Source organism: Anas acuta, chromosome 4 (assembly GCF_963932015.1).
Source record: "Anas acuta chromosome 4, bAnaAcu1.1, whole genome shotgun sequence".
Lineage (NCBI taxonomy): Eukaryota > Metazoa > Chordata > Aves > Anseriformes > Anatidae > Anas > Anas acuta.
Genome location: NC_088982.1, coordinates 74139321 through 74160625, shown reverse-complemented (window position 1 = coordinate 74160625; position 21305 = coordinate 74139321). Strand labels below are relative to the sequence as shown.

Sequence of the window (21305 nt, the reverse complement as noted above, 5' to 3'; positions counted from 1 at the left end):
ACCGCTTAATACCTGTCCTAACACCGGCACTTTTATTGACCTCCTCCCTTCGCCGCTTAACTCCTTTCCCCCTAAACCCCACAGCGCCGAGGGGGCAGGACGCCAGCCCATGCCCCTCGCGGTGAGGTCTCCCGACCCCAAACACCTGCGGTGCCCCCCTTCAGCCCCCCAAAACTTCTCCCCTGTGCTGAGGCAGCCGGCGGCCCCTCCTTAGGGGCGCTCGACGGGCGCCTCCGGGCGGCTGGGGCTGCCCCCTCCCCTCCTCAGGGCTCGCCTCAGGGCTCGCAGCCCCTCCTCGCCCCACAACGCCGCCCCTCAGCCCCCCACCAAGGGCAGGGCGCTGCCCGCTCCCCCTCCCCGGGGGACGCCCCAGGGGCGCTGCTCCCTTCCCCCGCGGCCCCTCTGCATCCCGCTCCCCGCCCGGCCGGCACCGCGGGGTGCTGCCCGGCTCCCTCACCGCTCTCTCCTCGGGGCCGCTTCTCCTCGTCGCTGCCTCCGTTAACGCCGCCGCCGCCGCCGCCCCCCGCTCGGGGCTCCGCTGGCCGCCCTTCAGCCCAGGCCCTGCTCCCTGCGGCGCTGCGGCTCCGCTGCACCTGCGGCGGGGCCGGGAGGAGGAGAGGGCACCCCCGCTCCGTCCTCCCTCAACTTCTCATCCCTCCCCTCCGCCTCGCCGCCCCGGCTCTGCCCTCGACCCTCCCGGAGCCAGCGGCGGCCCCTGGGCCAGACGAGCGGAGGCTCCCCCCTGGCCGGCACCGGCGAGCCGCTGTCCGGGTCCCCGGGCGCCCTGCCGCCCCATGCACTGCCCCGGCGCCCCGGACGGCGGGCAGGGGCTCCCGGCGGGGCAGGTGCCCTGGGCACGCCTCTGGCGGGTGGGACCGGGGCCGGGCTCCGCCAATCGGCCCCGCTGCGGCGGGAGGAGGAGGAGGAGGAGGAGGAAGGAGCGGCCCCGGGGGCTCCCCGCAGCCTCCGGGTGCTCCTCGCCGCCTCACGGGGCGGCCGGGTCCTGCCCAGCGCCCGGCTCCCTCCGTGGTGGCTGTGGAAAAACACGAGGCACAGGCGCTCCCGAGCCCCTCATTTTTGTCTCCCCGGTTCGTTAGAGCTAATTACGGTTGCTTAATCGATCCTAGCTGCCTCGGGTGATGCACGGCCCCTTGTCCTGCCGAAAATGTGAGGTTCCTACTGCTTGTGAACACTGCTTGGGCAAAGCTGACTGACAGGGCACAGAGCACTTCTGGTCCCTCTCCTCTGCCGTCCTCAAAGAGACCTTACAGCAGGCTGAAAACTTAAATACAATTGGTAATTCTCCAATAATTATTTTTGTATGTGTCTGTGGCTTTATTTTTACCAAACAAAATGGTAATAGACACAGCTGACAGAACGAAATTCTGTGAGACAACAGGCCACACGCCCCCACCCACCACACACCTTTTAAAAACAAATTGTTCCTCGTGAACGACTTGTAAGTTCAGAAGTGCTTTTTGGGGGGTCTACTGAGGTAAATGGTTCTTCCTGTTGAAGTTCTTAAAAGGAGCCTCAAGGGAAAAGAAGTTTCAGGTAGCCTTTCTGATGTGGCTGAAGATCAAGTTGCTCCTTCAATAAAAGTGGAGGTTTAAGTCCTATCAGCCAAAGCAAGGAAGTTAATGAAATTTATAATCCATCTTTAGGTAAGGTGAAAGATATGCCACGATAAGAAAACTCGACATAAGCTTTAAATTGATCTCCATTCTAGTAAAGATGGCTTGCAAAAGGAAATGAAGGGTTAATTTAAGTTAATCCCATGTATTTGGGACATAGAGCTTCCTACGATATTCATCATCATGGCACATCTTAAGAGCTCTTGCATTTCCCACATATAAAACCAATCATTAAAGTTACTCAAATCTCATGCCCCATATGACATCTAGTCAAGATTAAATCAGGTGTTAGGCTTTAGTGGGCGATACCCAGATCCTACAGGCTAATAGTGGCAGTTAGCTTTCAGGTAGGTGTTGAGGAGCATCTACAAATCGGGTTCTGAAGTTAAATGCTCCAGAATCAAGCATATAGAGCCAGTATTGTACTGAAAGTTTTTGTTACTTCCAGGCAAAATAAAATTCAAACTGTAACGCTAGTCAAAGGCAGAAAGGAATAGTTGAATAAGTTCAGCTTCTCTGAATGTCTGAACTATCGTCTTATTCTAGTGATAATTGACTTAGTAAAATCCAAATTAAACGAATCCACTTTTAGACTAATAGTGGGCTTAAGACTAGATTTGAACCAAATGTAAATTCTGTTCAGGCTTCCCTGAAACGTGTTCATATTTCCTGCATGTTTCTGAGTGTTCTTCTCATTTCTTCATTAGCAACGTTAATAAAGCTGCTCTGGTTGTGGAAATAGAAACGCCCCAAAGTAGCTATTGATGCAGTTATCTGGGGAATTTTAATAAAGTTACTTATCTGACCTTAGTAAGAAATCATTTAAGAGACTTTTCGTGGAATTTCTTACTGAAAATGTCTCACAGTGATGATAACATTTTGAATTTAATTACTACATACTATTTAATACTAACTAAAGAGAGAATGTTGCTTCTAGAGTTCAGATCTTGGAGAGTTTTTTTTCTGTTTGCAGAACTATGTCGTCTTTCTGCCAGAGTTTATGTCATAAAAATATAGAAATACTGCATTAATTCCAGATTTGTTTTTCTTCAGACTTCTTTTCTTAGACATGTACATTAAATGGAAAATTATGTCTCTTATGATTTTCTCCTGATTTGCGCTGCTCTCTTGGTAAAAGAGAGTAATTTCCTAGATTCCTGGATTGTGATGATTAACATACAATTCTTCAGCTATTTTTTCCTAGTTTCTCCATTGTTTTGACTATAAACGTATACTTTATGGATTTCTACAGGGCAAAGTAGAAGTATAACCTTTCTTGTAACTTATGTAAGATAGTGTTAGCTAATTTTGGTTGTTAATTGGTATGAGATCATAAGTAGCCAAACTAATTTATTTAAATAAGGTTTTTAGTTCTATTGCCTTACCAATTTGCCAGATGGATCTAATTATCTAAAATGTATATTATCTAATTTAATTGCAGTGTTGCCAGACAACCACCTCTTTCAGATCTACTTGCCACATCTTGTGACGTTGTTCACAGATGCACATAAGCCCCATTAAGGTGTACAGAAGGGTCTGCCTTTACTGTAGGTAACTCTTGGCCTTATTATCTCACATAATTGACCACTTTCACAAAAGTGGTGTTTATTCTACTGGTATAGGTTACTACCATAACCATATGTTGTAGCTCTGAATGGTGGTTTCCAATAGACAATAACTATTGTTTTATCATGCTTCATTTTGTGGATTTTGTAAGAATGAAATGGTAATTTCCAGTTGACTAATAGATACCTGGGTAGCAGCAGAACATGGGGCTTCTCTGTCATTTTTTCACTTAGAGGAGAAACCTGTGGTGCAGTTACAGTTGTTTCTGCAACCTGTATGTTTACAAAACATAAGTTCTGTTTCCTTGAGTAGTAATTTCAATAAAAGAAGAAGGACTCATCTATAAACAAAGTTAGGTAAGATCTTGTCTTTGTCTACTGCTTGTCTGACAATACAGTAACTTTCTGAGGAGTCTTTTCTTCCAATTGTTTATTTTTTATTTGTTAACTGTAAGGTCAGAACACTTTCACGTAGAAAAATGTTAAAATTATTAATGTTGCTTCGCTGTTGTTTTAAAATCCTTATTATGGTTAGCAAAGGTACAGCGTAGAGTGCGTGAAGTGTGTAAGGGGGTAGAGCAGCTGCCTTACGAGTAGGGACTAAAGAAGCTGGAACTCCTCTGAGTAGAAAGGAAAAAGCTGAGAGGTAGGATATGGTCAAGATTTATTAAATGGTGAAAGTAGAGCAAAGAGATACACAGCTCTTATTCACTAGATCCTTTAATCCAAGCACCGTGTGATTCTCAGTGCAGCAATTATCAAAACAGACCAAAGAGATGAAAGGAGCAGCTGAACTTGGTTATTTATTAACAACGGAAATTGTGGAAGCACACAGTTTCAGTATGTTTGGAAAGGGGGTAAGCATTTTTATGGCTACAAGTCCATAAATGACTATTATAGGGTAGGGTTACACCTGCAATTGTGGCAGCACAATCAGTGTTTGACCTAGGGAAGAGAGAAGAATTGATTACAGGAGGCTCTCACATTCTCTCTAAAGTTTGTTTTTTTTTTTTTTTTCTCTTACTGGCAGAAACTGTGTGGTGGCCTGGAGGGGCTTGGTTCACTCTGTATTTCTTGTGTTGAGAACTCAGCTCAAAGGCATGTGAACTCACAAGTCGAGTTTTTTATTTGTTGTGGGGAAAAAAAAAAAACACACAACTAGCTTTGTATCAATTTAAACAGAGAATAAAAACTTTGAAAAACGAGATTTGAAAAATCTAAGGACTCTTGTTTTTCTTGTTGGTAGTAAATGGGAGTGTGTTTCTTCAAGGTTTAAGCTCTGGAAAATTAAATTGTGTACTTATTTTTGAGGACTTTGAGGTATTAAGTTTGTATAGATGTTACTCTGAAATGTAATATTCAGGTATGAAGGCTAGGTGTGTGGATATTTCTTGATTGCTTTTTGTTGTTGTTAACTATTGTGATATTTTGTTCATTTGTTTTCCATTTAGCTATAATTCACTGGAATCAATTCAAAGCCTGTGTAACTCAGTATATTGTTCTCACACTGTAATGCTATTTGACATCGCACGCTTGAGTTATTCTTTAATAGTGCAATAGCCACTTAGGCCTTTTTTTTTAAAAAGGCAGAAATACCAAGATTTGGTGTTTGTGTTTATATTCCAACTGAGCTGTCTTCTTTTCAAAGTATATAAAAAAATCTGCACTTGAAAAGTCAGGTCCAAAGTTTTATTTATTATTATTGTTTCTGTCCATAAACTTCTATGTTGAGTTATGATGCCTTCTTTAACTCTTTGGGAAGTAAAATGGAAGCCAAAAACTGAAAAGTTATTGGTATCATTCAAATGAAGTTTCAAATGACAAATTATTGTTGCATCTTTTACCAAGCTAATCCAGATGAACTCACAAACCATCTGTATGGCTTTGAAGATTGTATTTTTAGCTGTAGTTAGAAATACTTTATTATTTACAAATGTAACTCTTTATTTTTCAGGCTTCCAAACTCTGTGTGCAAGTAATGCCATTTACAGCCATTGTTATCCTGTTTAAAGAAGGTAAGAGCTATAATTTTACTTTAGTAAGCTTGAGGAAGAGAACAAATAGCAGACACTAGTGACGGTCTTTTGTCATTTTAAAATATCAAAAGGTATTACAAAATCAAGTGTTTAGAGTCTATTGTTATGCTGTGAGGCTTACTTAATCTACTTAGTTCGTTAAAGATGAAGAAGAGGTTACAAAATGCTGCGACTACTACAATTAAAAAAAATAAATCTTCTAAATACTTAGCAAAGCATGGAGGTGGTACTAATTTTTAATCCTAACAGATGCAGGCTGCTTTTTGAGAACCAAATAAGATTGCTCTGGTTTATTAGCTACATATTGTAATAGGTACTGAGTTAAAAATCTGACTGCGTACAAGGTGAAACAATCCAAAAAAATAAAAAGCCTGGATGTGCTTTGATTTTATACTACTTTGATACACGATTTTAGGAAGTACTGGTTAGGCTTGCAGATAGTTATAATTTAAAGTCTCACATGACAATAAGCTGTGGTGCTGCGGTTGATGTTATCTTTTTTTTTAAAAGCAGAAAAGGCTAGTAGTGTGTGACCAAAAATAAATAAGGTACCTAATAGTGCTCAGAGATTCTACTAAAACATCTTGCTATTTGGGAATAAAAAAAGGCAACGGACAGATCTATTACTCCAGTAGTATTTTATTTGATTGTTGTAACATTTCCCACTAATAAGAGTATTGGCTTACTACACCTACTAAAAAAAACACCAGACCCAAAAACCTTTGTGAATTTCATCTGTTCTCTTTACCTCACCTGAAAGGCCGGAGTAACAAAGAGACCCAACATGTCCCTCAGTAAGGACTCAAGGAAATAGTTAACTGAACTGAGATCCAGCTGGTCATTTGGTACTGGGGTAATTGACAGGGGTGTGGTATGGTATGTTTGTGTGTTCAGTTTTCTGTTTTATAAATGGGTGTTCATAGTCGTAATTGTAGAGTGGCAAAAGCCTGACTAAACAAATACTTACTCATATGGGTTCTACATTAACTCTTAGTCTCATGAAGTAGACTTTTTTTTTTTTTTGGTTCAGTTTTGAGAGGGTAAGATAAGATAGATAAACCACATTGGTCTCAGTGTTATGTCTTTGTTGTCAAAGGTCACACTTGGCAATAGTTTAAAAAAATATGCTAAACAGTGTTTCAGCCTCCAGAGAAGAGTTCAGGTCCTTCCTTCCAACCAGACACCTTCTATCACCTAGGATAGTACTCTAGCTGCGCTCATTCTCCTTGGTTAACTAATAATAACTGTAATTTTTTGCACATTTTCCGTTTGTCATAACAATACTGTTTTTATAATGAGCTTGATGAGTCTATGAAAGACGTTGTAGGACAGAGTTCCTGCAATAGTAGGATAAGAGTCTCAACCCAGGAGGTCCTTTTCAGTCCCAAATTGTTGACTAGAGACTTACAAAACATGAGGGGGGGTGGGGAAGAATAGGACTCCTCAGCCTTCTTGTTAGGACATTTGTATGGGGTACAGGGCAAAGATCCTGAGTTTCCAATGCCAGGTGACTGTTTAATATAAATACTCTGTCTTCGTGACACAGAAAGCTAGGAGAGGTAGGGCGGACTGTGATCCAGAAACTGGATTTATTATAAAATAAAACAACAATGCGATGAATCAAAATGGCTAGGGTAATAAAATATGGCCACTGATTCAAGTCCACAAAGCATGAAGAATGTATGAAGTTTTAAGTGCCATAGGTCAGCTCAGCAGCTGTGCAGTGCTTTAGTAAGTCAGCAACTTCTAGTATTAAATTCCTTGTGACATCTGTATACCTTCACTAGCAATGCCTGTTAATCTTCTTATAAGCCTTGCATTGGCTGTGATGGGAAGCATACCAAAATCACTCTGTGTACCAGCAACACACCAAACAGAAGTTTAACAATGTTTGAGTAGCCACCAGCAACTCGCAGTGTCACGTATTCTAAACGAATTCTTCCCTTGCATACCTGTGTTTCAGCCTGCAAACACCAGTATCCTCTCACTGTTGTACTGAAGTCATCACCATCCGTTTTAAAACTCAACAGATGAAAATTTTGTAATTTGTCTAGAGAACTAGAAAGACATTCCTTTTTGTTCTTCGCTTTCTAAAGTAGTAAGTGTCTTCACTGAATTTTCTTGTCCCTGTTTCATTTTTGCATGTTCCAGTACGTGCTTTGAACTACTTGCCACCTTCCTTGCTTTTAAGCAGCCCTGGTAACAAAAGCGTTCTGTCAGGTTCTCTTCTGAGTGCTGCACAAGCCTTTTTCTATCTTACACCTTTTTTCAACACATCTGTGTGCTACAGGCATCATAGTGTGTTTCCTTTCTTCCATTCACATCTAGGAAATGTATCCATACTCTGCAATTCCACAATCAAAATCTATTTGAGATGCCAGCCATTTGCAACTAAGGTTCTCTCTTGTTTTTATTAACTAGCCATTCTGGAATACAGGCTGTGCAATTTTATACTGCCTCTTCTGTTACAAGTGGCTTTACATTTTCTTATAAAAACACCGTGTAATTATTCCAATATTAATTCTGTATTTTTTTAATCAGTTTTTAAAAGTATATCTGCTGACACTTCCTAAAATATTTTTTCCTTTTCTTCCACCTATTCTGTTATCACTGGACTGAAAACAAGCAGAAAGCTTGTAGACCTGAATGTGTGGAATGATTCACTTAGGGCAGGGGATGTGCTTTGGAACAAGTTGAAATTAATTTTCTCCCCAAACTACTCTTACTTGTTAAGTTTGTAGTGTGGCCTTCTCTCATTTTTAGGAGGGGTGCTAAATACCTGAAGAAGGATGGGAAATAAACTTCCAAGAAGATCAATTCTTGATTTCCCTTTCTCCCCAAATCAGAGAAAAGAACAGTCTTAGCAAAGTAGACTTCCAACAACCCATGAAAAAATTTGAAAATTTTAATTACGTATTTAACGTATATACAGATACTGGAAATTTGTTTCCAATGCTAGCATACTTATTATTTTTCTTTTAGACCAGTGGTATGACATGAGTAATCATTGATATGTGTATTTGACTATGTTTTTCAGATGAATAACCCATGCACTAACTTTTGAACTTACTTCATGTATTTAATAGTTTAGATTAAATTCTCAACAGCGTAATGGCAAAAAGCTGTGTAAAATAAGAATGTCAATCAGAACAAGGAATTTTGTTTTAAATAGGATTTATGTAGCGCCAATGCTGATATTCTATAGAAACAAATTCTAGAAAATCTACTGTAAACAGTTTCAGGAATTAACTAATATTTTACATAATTACACATCCCTCCTTTTTGAATAAGCATTTTGCTTGCTTTTGTTTCCTAGGTATCTTTCCTCCCTTTCCCCTTCTGGAGGGGGAAGTTTGTATTAATCATCACAGTTTATTTTCTTTGTCTTTCTACAAATATATTGTAAAATGTAGTTCTCTGAATACAGAGCTATTTAGCTTGTATCTTGTTTGCATCTATGAACAATGGAGAATGTTGTTAATCACTTTTAACAAGCATACCTGTAAATCTCCTATGCTGATTACTACTAAAGATTTTCTTAAAGCTACAGCTTTTCCTATAACTTTATAGATGAACATTGCTGTAATGATGTTATCAAGAATCTTAGGTGGTGTTTGTTACTTCAATTGTCCTTTTGATAAACTTTCTTGACCAATGCAATTTGATTTTGTTTATTTTTCCCCTAAAAGAAGTCACAAGCTTACATTTTATGTTCCTTACATAGGGAATAAGATGAACTGTATTCACTGATTCGAATGCAGCAGATACTTAGATTTTACATCTGAAGTACTTAATATCTAGAACAAGGAAATCTGAGCTCTATTTCCTTTTGCTTGAAATCAGGTGAGGAAGGAGAATAATTTTCTACCCAACATTGTCATTTCTGCTTAGAAACAGTTAATACTCATGTAGCCTTGTCCATGCTTACAAGCTACCAAGGAAACTGAGGTTGGACAGGATTAGTAGAACGAATAGATAACTGCTGACAGAGAAACTGCTAACAGAGACGTTGGCCCAAATTTGTGATGGAGAGAGAGCAGATGAAGCATTTCTTTATGCAGAAATTTTCTAGCTCCTTTGCAGTCATGTGCTGATGCTGTCTTACAATGATACATTCCATGTGTTGTCCTGCTCATATGAATGATCTTCTGCATGACCCTGGATGAACTTTTGGTGATTTAGTTGAAGCTATTATCTGTGACTGTGTACATTTATATTAAAGTTCTCTTGGGAGCTTTGAGTAATATATTGAACATTTTGCTAAAGGAAATTGATTCTTCTCAGTTTTGTTTTAAGGCTGTGTAAATTATACAAGTGGATCAAGATATTTGGAGTAGTGATCCATTACACTGTAATTTTTCCCATTATCCTATTAATCTAGTAGGAAAGAGAGAAACTTGGATGATTATCTTCTAAGATTTTTGGATCTATGTGCTTTATTTTTCTGTGAACGGGGAAGTGTACCAAAATCCACCATAGAAATGTTCTACATTGTGGTTTGATTATTTGGAAGCCAGGATGAATCTTCCTTCTGCAGAAGAGAAGTCTGGTGCTTAATGTTGACCCAGTAGGAGTTTTAGAATGAAGTCTGGAGATCCTGCCTATCCACAGTAGCTATGACAAGTAACGGAGTGATCCTTGGTCATGAGAATCAGAATAAATTAAGTTGAAAGGAATATCAGGATGTTGTCTAGTCCAGCCCCCACTGCAAGCAGATCATACTAGTTTTGGGTGCTCATGGCTTGTCCACATGACTTTTGAGCACTTCCAAGGATGGAGGTTTCACAACCCATCTGTGGAACTTTTCCCAGTGTTCAACCACCCTCATGGCAGCTTTTTTTTTTTTTTTTTTTTTTTCCAGATAACTAACTAGAATTTTCCTGTGGTGATGATCTTCATGTCCATTGTCTCTCATGCTGTCAGTTCATCTCTAAAGAGTCTGGCTCAGTCTTCTTTATACCATCCCGTTAGGTAGACATCAGCCTTTTCTCATCAAGGCTGAACAAGCTCAGTTCTCACATGTCATGTGAACACAGACTATAAACTCAATTCTGCCTCTAGGAAGATGAACCAAAGAGTTAATCATTTATAGGCATCTGTAGACACGTTGCTTGCTGCTGTGTTTTGTACCAGTGGAAGGAAACCTTTTAAGGCTTGTTCTCATTCATAGGTTCAAAATACAAGACGTTAAACCAGCTATCCATCTATATTGTTTGTCTTTGTTGAAGTGTGGATTTTGGACCATAGCACACATCTTGGGCCTCTTTTACAAACCTGGGTTTATGTTGAACTGAAACAGTTACCATAATGATAGTATTTTGAGAACAAATTTAATTCATATGTTCATGGCTCAGATCAGTTCTTGAAATCTGCGAAGGCTGGAGTGAAGACAGAAGTGGTTCCTCTCTTTGATTTATTTCATCTCTGTGAAACAGCTGAGAAAGCACTGTTGAAGGAACTCATTACCAATAGAGGAAATTTGAGAGGTGGAATTAAAAAAAAAAAAATGGCATTGGTAAAAGCAGGGCATGACTGGAAGTTAAGGATAGATCATGAAAATAAAAGAGCAAACTATAATTACCGTGTGACATGCAAATGGTCACAGAAATCACTGTGTACATCTTATCAGGCTCAGGGTTTTGTGGATCTAAGTCATTGAGGAACAGGAAATTACTTCTTTTTCTTTTAACTCCACAGTAATTTATTTGTGGGCAAGATAAGAGGAAAAAATAATACAAATATTGCAAGAGAGGAGTCATGGAAACCATTGAGTTGCATTTCTGTGGAGTAGCGGGGGGAAATCATTGGTAGAAAGGGGAGGAGAAATTTGCATTTCAGCCACTGTTTTGAATAATGAAATATTTATTCCCGAGGAGAAGAAAAACGGAAACAATAGAGCTGTGTTTGTAGTAAAATGGTCATTTGTCCAGACTCTGATTTCTGGTTCATCAATACCTCTTTGTGAGAGGTACTTCCCTGAAATATGCCTTTGTTTCAAATGGAATGCATCCAGGGGCGTATAGTGTAAGGAGTCTCAGCTGAACAGGCTTAAACAAACAATAAGACAGTGCAAGGACTGAAATTAAAATGTATATACACTTTTTCTGTACCATGTTCTATTCGTTACCTGATTAAAGCACAAACCAAAGCAGTGTCTTGAAGCTTCCAACCAGATGAGTTACAGATATGTTAATTTTTTTTTAAAGCAAAATGCAACATCTTTCAAAAGGCAATTACCCCACTTTTCATACAGATTGACTAGGTTCTAAATGATGAAAATAAACTGCAGAGCTCTTTCTATTTTTGTTTGGTCACAAGGACGAACACCAGCTTTTTTGTCTTTTCCCAGACCACTGAGCCCAGCAATCCAGGGTTATACTTAGAGGTGGTAACAGAGATGACTTCAGGGCACTTTCAGTGCAATACATCTATTTTCTCAACAGGCCATCTGCTTGCCCAGAGGCTGCAATAGTTTTTCTTCTCTCCATGCCCCAGTATTATTTGTTGGGAGCAATTAAGAACTAGGAATCTTGTATTAATACATTTTTATTGGTCATGTCCCTGTTGTGGTGGCAGTGTGTTTTAAGGCTTCCTTTCTCTGTCACAGAACCACAGCGTGGCCTAGTCATGGCAGAAGATTTTGATCACAAGGAGACCTGCATCAGTGCTTTTTTTCTGCAGTAAATCTTTTCCATTTGCTAAACATAAGGGTCAAGAACATTTCCCCAGATTCCTTGCCAGCCTAGTTCCAATTTGAAAGCCAGCTGGGTGCATCCCACCTCTCTGTTGCGTGCTTTTGCCAAATGCTTGAGTCAAAAGGACCAGTCACCAAGAAGTATAAAAGATGACTGCTATATTATAGTCAGATAGAGATGATGCTCTACCAGTGGAATCGCCTAGTGCTGCTCTAGAGGTAGATTAGTCTGCAGCGAGGCTAGATGAAGCAGAGCTCTGCCACCTGTTTGGTGGTGCTGCAGGTGGTGAGTGTTTTTTGTTTGTTTGTTTTGTTTTTCCCATCGGTAAAGTGATTTACATATATTTTTGATACAACAGAGTTCTTCCAAAGCAGTAAACAGCATGCAACGATGCTGTGATTTCCACAGCAAAATGACATGTACCAGAAGGCTGGCTTCCAAGGAGCAAGGTGCACACAGTTGAGAAGCAGGGTGCAAAGTAAGGACAAGGATAGCAGGCAGGGGAGAGACAGTTTCTGCCACCTGTTGTAAAAGCAGCAAATTTCATAGTATCAAGGGACAGATATGACTAAGAACCAGAAAGTGAGGAACTACAGGAATAATAAATCATAGAGAACATAGATGTGAAGGCAGAGAATTAGGAGCATCTGAATACCACGGTGCATGGAGAGTTGACAGAAGTCAGGACAAGTCAAAGAATTTTTGAGGTGACTTGTTCATGGCAAGGTTGGCAATAGTTTCTTTGTATCTATATGATAGCTTGGTTTCAATAGCATGAGCATCTTTAAGTCTGCACAAATAATTGACGTGTTCTGCTCACAGAACAAAACATAAATTCAGCCCAATGAAATGAACAATATTTTTGCTACTGAAATAGTACTAGTGAAAAACGTTGCAGTTACTTTCAACAAAATGAAAGAAATTATAATAAAATTTAGCTGTTCATAAACACTGACAACCACAGGGATGAGCAGATGGTGTCACACCTTGCTCTCTGGCATGGATCAAATCCTTCCTCTCACCAATGGGTCTTTAAAAATCTCTTTCACTCCCAGGGTAATGCTACCTTTCCTTTGCCTCATCACAGTATTAAAGAATACTAGTGTTGTCTTTCAGTCATTTGAAATATCAAGGAAAAGCAATGTTTTCTGATCATCATCAAGTATGGATGTACGTAAGTGCAACATCTTAGCAGATAAATCATGAAAGACCTGTCCTGCAATATGGTGGTTTCTGCTTGTGGGAACATTTAGAGAGGAAGATATAAGATTTGAGCCTCTTTGAAAAGAAAGAGGTTTGAAATTCTGTTTGTTGTTTGTTTTTTTTTAAACCAAGGAAAATGGCATATAATTAAAAAGATTATGAATAAAATAAGAGCTTTAAAATAATTGATTCTAGAAATATTTTCAGCCTAATTTCAGTTTTGAACTGACAGATATATTTTGGGGTGAATAAATTCACAATGAAACAAAAAAGCTGCAGTGTTTTAATTATTGTGCTGCATGCAATACATCTAAAACATTGGGAGCCAAAATGTTTCTCAGTTTTATACTTACATATTACAGCTATTTGTTACAACCAAGGCATAATGTTAAGATGGTAATTTAGACATAGGATTCATTGTTAGCATTAAAGACCTCACTGAGGTCTGCAGTAATGCTGTAAAATTATATTGCTGTATAAGCTTCCAAGCACAGATGTGGAGAAGAAAAAGGACGAAAGACAGCCATGGGTATCTCATTCTGTTTGAGTGAGGTGCAGTACTGGTGAAGTTACTTATCTTTAAAGCATACAGCAAGAGAAAAATTACTAACAGGCCACTTTATATCTGTTGTGGGATAAAGATCCTGCAAATGTTTTTCTTAAGTTATAAAAGAGGGTGTATCCTCACAACATGAAACCTTGAGCTATCACAAGATCTCAATTCTTGTCTTACCCGTCAAAAGATCTGCTGGAGTTCATTTGCTTCTTTTCTGCCAGAACAGATGGCACAGAGGCAAAAGGTACTGGAATAAGTGAGGTCAAGTCAACAGAGCAGTCAGGTAATTGTAAAGACAGTGTTTCATTATGTGACAAGTAAGGACATGATACCGATAGTGACTCAGAAACTGTGTTGTAATCCATGCTGTACTGCAACTGTAGATAAGAAATAACCCTCAAAACCTTGACTCCAAATTGTAATTAGGTGTGAAATATCATACAAACCTTAAGGCACCTGTGAAACAGTGTGCAAGTGGTATTAGTGTGGCTATTGTGTAGAGAATAGCAACTGAATTTTAGACAGGAGTTGCCAAAATGCTTTTCAGTCGCATAGTAAGCATGAAATCAAACATACCTTACTCTGTCACTTCTGATGTATGTGCGGTTATAGCTTATGTTGACCAAACCGTGCATTTAAGGATCATACAATTAGTGTAATCAGTAAGAAAGCATTGTCATCTGTTTCTTAAGCATCATTGATGAGCTTCTCACAAAGTGAGTGTCCCACATCTACGTAGCTGGAAACATTGACATAGATACCTTCCATACATTGTACGCGAAATGACCGAGTATGGTGCCTAGTACAAGTAGATGTCACCATTTGGGGGGTGCTCTGCATGGTAATAATTGACTCCACTTTTAAATGCAAGTTCTGCTGGGTCACTAAATTCTCTAAGTGCAGGAAATTGGATCTTAAATTACTCTGGCATTCTTGATCATTAACGTTGCTTTCCTTTATGGGGAGTCTAAAAAGGGAGTGTTCGTATGAGAACAGACCACTTTTGGACTAGGGTCTCTAAGGCTCCTTATCCCAGAGGCAAAAACCTGGAAAACTTCTGGTCCCAGGCTTTGAGTAGAAGTATGAATGAAAATCTTTGTCCAGTTTGCCCCGAGAAGCCAGTCACATCTCCACTCACTGTAGGTTTCAAAATAGATTTTAAAATATTTATATACCATCACAAAATACTTCATTTAAAGGGAATGGATATTTTTCCAATGCTAAAACTTCTGAACATCCGCAGCAAGTCTTCTCATGTATAGGCCTTAATATTGCAGTCTGATACTGGCTTCTGTTTACTTCAAGGCTGCTGTGTAGTTTCACTAGTTCTGAGCAAACTTTACAACTGCATTAACAGACGAGAAGGTACATGTGTGTGTATGTATATTCTCTATAGAATATAAGCCAGTCATATATAAGCCAGTCAACCAGTCACACAAGCTTTGTTTAGTACAGAGGATTTGTCACTCCTAGTTAAGGGCTGACGGTGGCATCAGAATTATTTCCCAAGAAGGGCATTAAAGCTCGTCGATTCTGTTACAGCTGTGATGTAAAAAGTGACCACGAAGGTCTGTGGAAATTGTGGTGACTTTATAGGGTGTATTTATTGTGCATAGAGAGGAACGGTACAATACGGCATATTTTTTTTTCCTTCTCACCAGACTTCGGCAACAAAACTCAGCCAGACTGGGTTTGTGTTATTTCTCATGTCCTTTTGGTAATGGTTGGCCAAGCATGTGTCCTTGGGGAAGCCTCAGAGAATGGTTCTTGATCCTTAATGTACGTTTGCCAGAAAGTACAGCTATCCAGGAAATTTTCTTTGGCTCAGAGTATAACAAGCAGTTTCTTGGTGCTGTAGGTGATGTGATTTACTCGTCAAGAAAAGATTCCACTCGGCAGAGCCAAGATGACTTTAAGCAGGCAACTTATTTTCAAAGGCATACTTAAATGAGCAAGGAAAGGACCATTTTGGCTAAGAAGGAGGATAGAGTTGATAAGATGAAACAGCCTGTCTTCAACTCTTTTGTGTACGCAATACATAACACCAGCTCCATTTGACTGATGGCACTAGCAACATAGATTACATCCTGCTGGGTCTGGTACCATGGCAGTATATGGCATGATAGGAGACAGAATGAAAATCTGTGGACTGAAATACAGGGAAAACAAAAGCATGGTAAGCAAAAAAAAACTGTTGTGGAAATGCATTATACCCAGAACATTGCTGAAGCAGGAGCAAGTAAAATAATTACATGAATCTTGAGGGGGGGGGAGGGGGGAAGCATACAAATTTCTATTCCAAAATAGCAACATCTAGTAGATTAAACATTTAGTAAAATAGTTAAACTAGAAAAATATCTGTGTAAGGTTGGAAGTTATACCCTTTTTTTTAACAGCTGCATCTAAAGGCCAGAGTTATGTCCTGCTGCAACATCAAAATGATGTTAGAAAATAATTATATGCCAGCTATATGAAACAAGAAACTACAGGTGAGGCTCTGACTTTTCTGTTGTAGACTAATCCCTTTGAGATTAGTGGTTGTGTTTACCTCTCAAATTTTGACTAATCTGGGGTCTGCAGCAATACCAATTAGCACTGAAAATCAAGGAACTGTACTACTATACTGCTTGTCAAGCACTGCTGCTGTGAAAAAAAGCTATAACTTAAAAAAGCCATACTCTGTAAAGTACTACTATTATTTGTACCAGCTAACATTTCATACAGTTGCAGATTCTAATAAGGTTAAAGACTAAATAAAAAGCAAATCAATCATTTCAGGTTTAAGAGGCTTGTGATTTATGATCCCCTATTAGGGCATTGCATTAAGAAGTTAATTCTTCTGTGCCATCAAGGCAGAGGTGGAGTAATGAGTGTTGATGTCTTATTTGTGTTTGCAAGTCAGTCCTTTCATTTTGTGCAATTTCTTATTTTGGCCGGGCTGACTTTCATCACTGAGGTTTTTTTCATCACTGAGAGTTTGAAAAACCTGACTGATGCTTGTGCCACAGTGTGGTGGTTGGTGAATAGCCTAATTTCCCAATCATAGTTGTAGTGATGCTTTCTTTTTTTAAAAAAACATTTTGGTGAAATTAGGCTGAGAGTTTAACCATGGAATGAAGAAACTGGTAGTGACTTGTTCTTTGTGAGATACTGGGAGGACTTCAGCGAGGCTTAAATAGAGGCTTAACTCTGTCTCTCTCCACAGGGATAAACTTCCTGTCTGTCACGCATAGTTTTAAACATCTTCTAAAAGAGAAGGAAAGGGTTATAGATATGTGACCCTGTGTAACAAATCCTGCAGTAACAAGCCCATGTGGAGGGACCCATGCTGAGCATTCAGATTTCCTGTGTGATGTTGGAAGGGCATCAGGCGCTGGGTACTGCACAACTCTCCCTGGTTTTCAAATGACCCTCCAGCCCATCTTGTCTACCAGCCATCCATATAGAGAAACTGCCTTTGAAGCCCACTAAAGATCTGAATAAATATTTCAATTCTTCTTATCACTGGTATAAGAACAGATGTTTGGTAAAGACAATTCCCTTCTTAATCTTCATGCTTGACTCACTCGTAGGCAAAAATCACTGGATCATGTCATAGGCTGAAATTTGCCTTGCAATCCATTCAGTTTTAATCTATTCACAGTGGCAGGACTGGATTTCCCCCCCAGCCATGCCTGTCAATGTCAGTGCACTGATATTTAGATGTATATCTACCTAAAGCATCGTCAATTGAAGAGGCATTGGCTTTCGCCTATATGCAGACCACTGGATTCACTAGTACAATTTGGAAATCATTTGTACGTGTGACTAGGAGTGATGAGGGCTTGAAGAGCTGAAGAAAACAAAAACTCACCATTTATACTGTGCATGACTACTTAGGCAAAAGGTTTCTTAATAGCATATACATCATTTCTTTCCAGCAATAGTTTCCTGGAGGATGGGAGGTGAGGTATAGATTATGTGTCAAAGTGAATATACAGATGTCACAAATCACTGTGATGCACCATGATTGTCTAAGTATTCTATAAGGAGATAAAGATTTTTTTCTGAAAAATATTACTATGTATGGTTTCCCTGGAAAGATTAAGAACTTCATGGACACAGAACGTTGGCTGCTCTCTGCCTTTTGAGATACACCTTGAAAAGATGGTATAAGTGAACTGTGGACCACAGATGAAGCAATGTGTTTCAAAAGGGATATATTAGAAAAAAGCAGAAGAGGAGAATTTCAGATCAGAACAAGAGTGCACTGCCCTCTGATTGTATAACTTTACATAGTTTGGGTCAGGTAATATTACTATTGGACTTTATTTCATTGCATGCACAAAGTCAAACTCTTTTCTCTGTCAAATCTGTGCTTTTCCATTAATAGATGAGCAGGAAGATCTGTAGCAAAGTGAATGTTTGTAAGTACTAAACTCAGCTCAGACGTATGGTAAGGCTCATCATGGGATGAATGTGAATCCTCATTAAGGTGCAGCTCGCCTGTTAATAACAATGCGTCTCAAACAGTGTTGCGTGTTGAACACACATGCATAATAAAAACTTACAGAACAAAATATTGGGGGGCATTTATGGAAATGGAAACTGGAAAATGTGTTATCTTTAACAGCATTTTATATCAAATGAACCATCAGAGGTATAACTGATGACAAAATGTGGTAAGATCAGGGCAAATCAACTCCGTCTCCCTACCTATCTACTTTCACTCTCATAAGCCAAAGTTTTTACAGGTCCATCAAAGTTTTTACAGGTCCATCTTAGCCAGGTAGAGAAGTCAGGTTAAAAAACTGCTTTGTCTCACCACAAGTGTATAAAACAGCTGAACAAAAGTGGTTCTGTAAATAGAAGTAAAACAACAGATGAGCACAGCCTTCAAATTACTGGGCTATAAAGGAGTAAATGAACAACGATTTTATTACAGAGATTATTGTAGAATTCAGTCTATAAATTTTTTTACTCTTGCTGACTTTAGAGAAATATGAAAATACATGGCAAGAAATCTATATAACTTCTGTAAGCAGAGATTCACATAAATTAATGTGGGTATAATGTGAATGAGAATCCCTAGCATTACATATTCCTAGTGTATATCCATTGATATTGTGCTTTGCTATAAATGTTTTTAAAAAGCATTGGACTTGGAAGCTTAATTATTTATTGAATTAGGATGTACTTACTAAAGTCTGTTGAGCTTGAGGCTGCCTGAAGTTTCCACAACAGAAAAGTGATCCTAACAATGAGTAAGTCAAGGTAACTAGAGTAACGTGATAAATCAGGCTAACTACAGCAGTGACTGTCTTCCTAGCATGCTGCTGTTTGCTTAGTCATTGCAATCTCTTCTAAGAGAAGTCTGTGATCCGTATCAGGATTTTCCAACTGAAATCCTGTATCATAAGTACATTGTTCATGACACTGGATTAACAGCACTGGCTTTGTACTGGCTTTTTGGTTCACCTTCCTACAAAAATGTAGTCTGTGAAATAATTTTAGAAACTTCTCTGCAATATGTATTTGAAAGGACACTTCACATTAGAATTGTAGTTAACCATTTTTTTAAAAGTTTTACTGCAATGCAATCATAGCACGAGGAAGTCTTAATGAATTTGATAAAGTCATGTAATTTGTGTTGCTTACGCCATGTACTTCTGCATATATTGCCTTTTGTGTATTTAAATGGTCAATAAAATCAACACATTTGTAATTTAAGTTCAAAGGGCTCCTGTGAGTCAGAACTCAGGAGATCTAGTTTCAGTCGCTTCATTTGTCAGGTTTTTGTGACCTCATTCACATTACTCCCACTTTTTGTTGCCTCAATGGTATGGTTTGTGAAATTAACGTCAAACCAGTTACTTCTTGCCCAAGCTTTATCCACGCATCTTTGAGGCCTAAAGGGTAACTAATTCTACATGTTCCTTGTAGCAGGGTTGGGAAGGAATAGCATGGATTTTGCAGCATCATTCATAAAAGCTACTGGGGAGAAAAATGCAAAGGTTTCACATTGAAAATAAAGGTTGTCTTGTCACCTTGATGTTGAATAGCGATTCTTCTCAGTGTGTGACTGCAAGATCCCCAGACAACCAAATCTATGTAACCTTTGTTGAATGGACTTTTTCAACACTGGAAGATAGTTCTAGCTATGCAACCACTTCTTATGCTGTTTATTTATTCGGAATGGCATTTGTTTGTGCAAACCATAAGTTGACCAAAGCTAAAAATCAAGAGTTCTAGGTTTCTTATTTTTAATGGGAAGAAACATCATGTTATAACATCTTTGACTTAGTTAAACTATGTGGTTAAGGAGTAATTTGTTTTTATTGTAGCATAAAATCTGGGTCAGCAGTGTAGTAAAAGATCTTTTAAGCCAAATCAGAGAATGGTTATACATGTATGCTGTGGTATTAAAAACCCTCTTGGTGCTAGAATGCTTTAAGGAAAATTGGCACTGTTATTCTGCACAGTTCCTCTGCACGGACAAGCCTCTCTGACCTTGTAGTAGCTTTCCCCCATGTGTTAATGATTCAAGAACTGTAACATTGCAGGATCAAATTAGTTATGCTTTAATGCCTTTGGAGGGTACTTTGGTTCCGTACCAGGCTTTCCCAGACCTGCCGCTCTGACATAGCTGTGCTAAATTGATGCATTAGCGTAAGGAGGTGTGACTTAGAAATGTGTTATGTGTAGTTAACATTTTACTAGGACTAGGGACTTCCAGTTAAATTATCCGAACTTCTCATTAAATTATCAATCTTTCTGGAATCCCTGTGTAAATCAGTATTTTGTCCAGCTGTATAGTTTGACCTCTTAATCTCTAAAGGGCAGAATCCTAAATTTCTCAGCAGATGATATGCAGCAGGAAACCTGGGACTGTATTCTGGCTCTGGCTGCGGGGACGTGCTCCAGCCATGTCCCTGTGAGCATCAGGGCAGGCCTGGGGGGCACACCAGCTCTGTGCATCACCCTGCTCCCTGCTGGATGAAGTTTGAGGAAGGGGAACAGGGAGGCAGTTCTAGAGGACACTGCTGGGGAGAACAGCACGACAAGTTTTTTTGAGAGCAGTGATCAACCTGCTCCACAGCTTAGATGTATCCAAAGACAGGTGGTATATGTGGAAAACCTGGCTATTGATATTCTCTACGTGAAATCTTTGAAGTGCTGCTGGGCCCCTTCAAATATCTAGTTCAAAATCTAGATACAGGTTTGACCTTTTCTTAATATATTTTGTATTTTAATCATAGCAAAGTCTTTTCTGATTGGACCTTTGTATATTTACAAAGAGAAATACTTTTTATTTTTAATGCTTATTGTATGAGCAAATTAAATTGCTCTAGATGAAGAAGGCTGATGTCAGGGCAATGCCACTAACAACTTTGTTGCTGTTATCTGTGGAGCTCTGGATGCTTTCCCTTTCACAAACTTAGTGTGAATTCTAACACTTTTTCTTCCTGTTAATGTAAACTGCACATGTTGTCTAGGCCTCTTTAAAGAATAATCAGAAGAACCTAATGATCCGGCTTGCTCCCTGTGGAATTTAGAACTGAATTCTAACAAATGGCCCGTTATATATGTGTATATATATATATATTGTTTTTATTTTGATGTGTTGCTGTTTTGAT

The 21305-nt window shown here is 39.3% G+C and overlaps 1 protein-coding gene and 1 long non-coding RNA gene across 2 annotated transcripts in view; one reads left to right on the top strand and one right to left on the bottom strand.

The window, feature by feature from the left end:
• The window catches only part of UGT8 (UDP glycosyltransferase 8), a 41311-nt gene extending 40064 nt beyond the window's left edge, over positions 1 to 1247 (bottom strand). The window contains exon 1 of the mRNA XM_068682126.1: positions 458 to 1247. The gene's annotated coding sequence lies outside the window, so the exon portion shown is untranslated. The remainder of the gene's footprint in view (positions 1 to 457) is intronic.
• Positions 1248 to 2978: 1731 nt separating this feature from the next.
• LOC137856543 (uncharacterized) lies at positions 2979 to 19405 on the top strand. The gene is made up of 5 exons (XR_011096573.1): positions 2979 to 3346; positions 3434 to 3556; positions 5154 to 5214; positions 16086 to 16178; positions 16895 to 19405. It is a non-coding gene; the product is annotated as an uncharacterized lncRNA (long non-coding RNA).
• The last annotated feature ends 1900 nt before the right edge of the window (positions 19406 to 21305 follow it).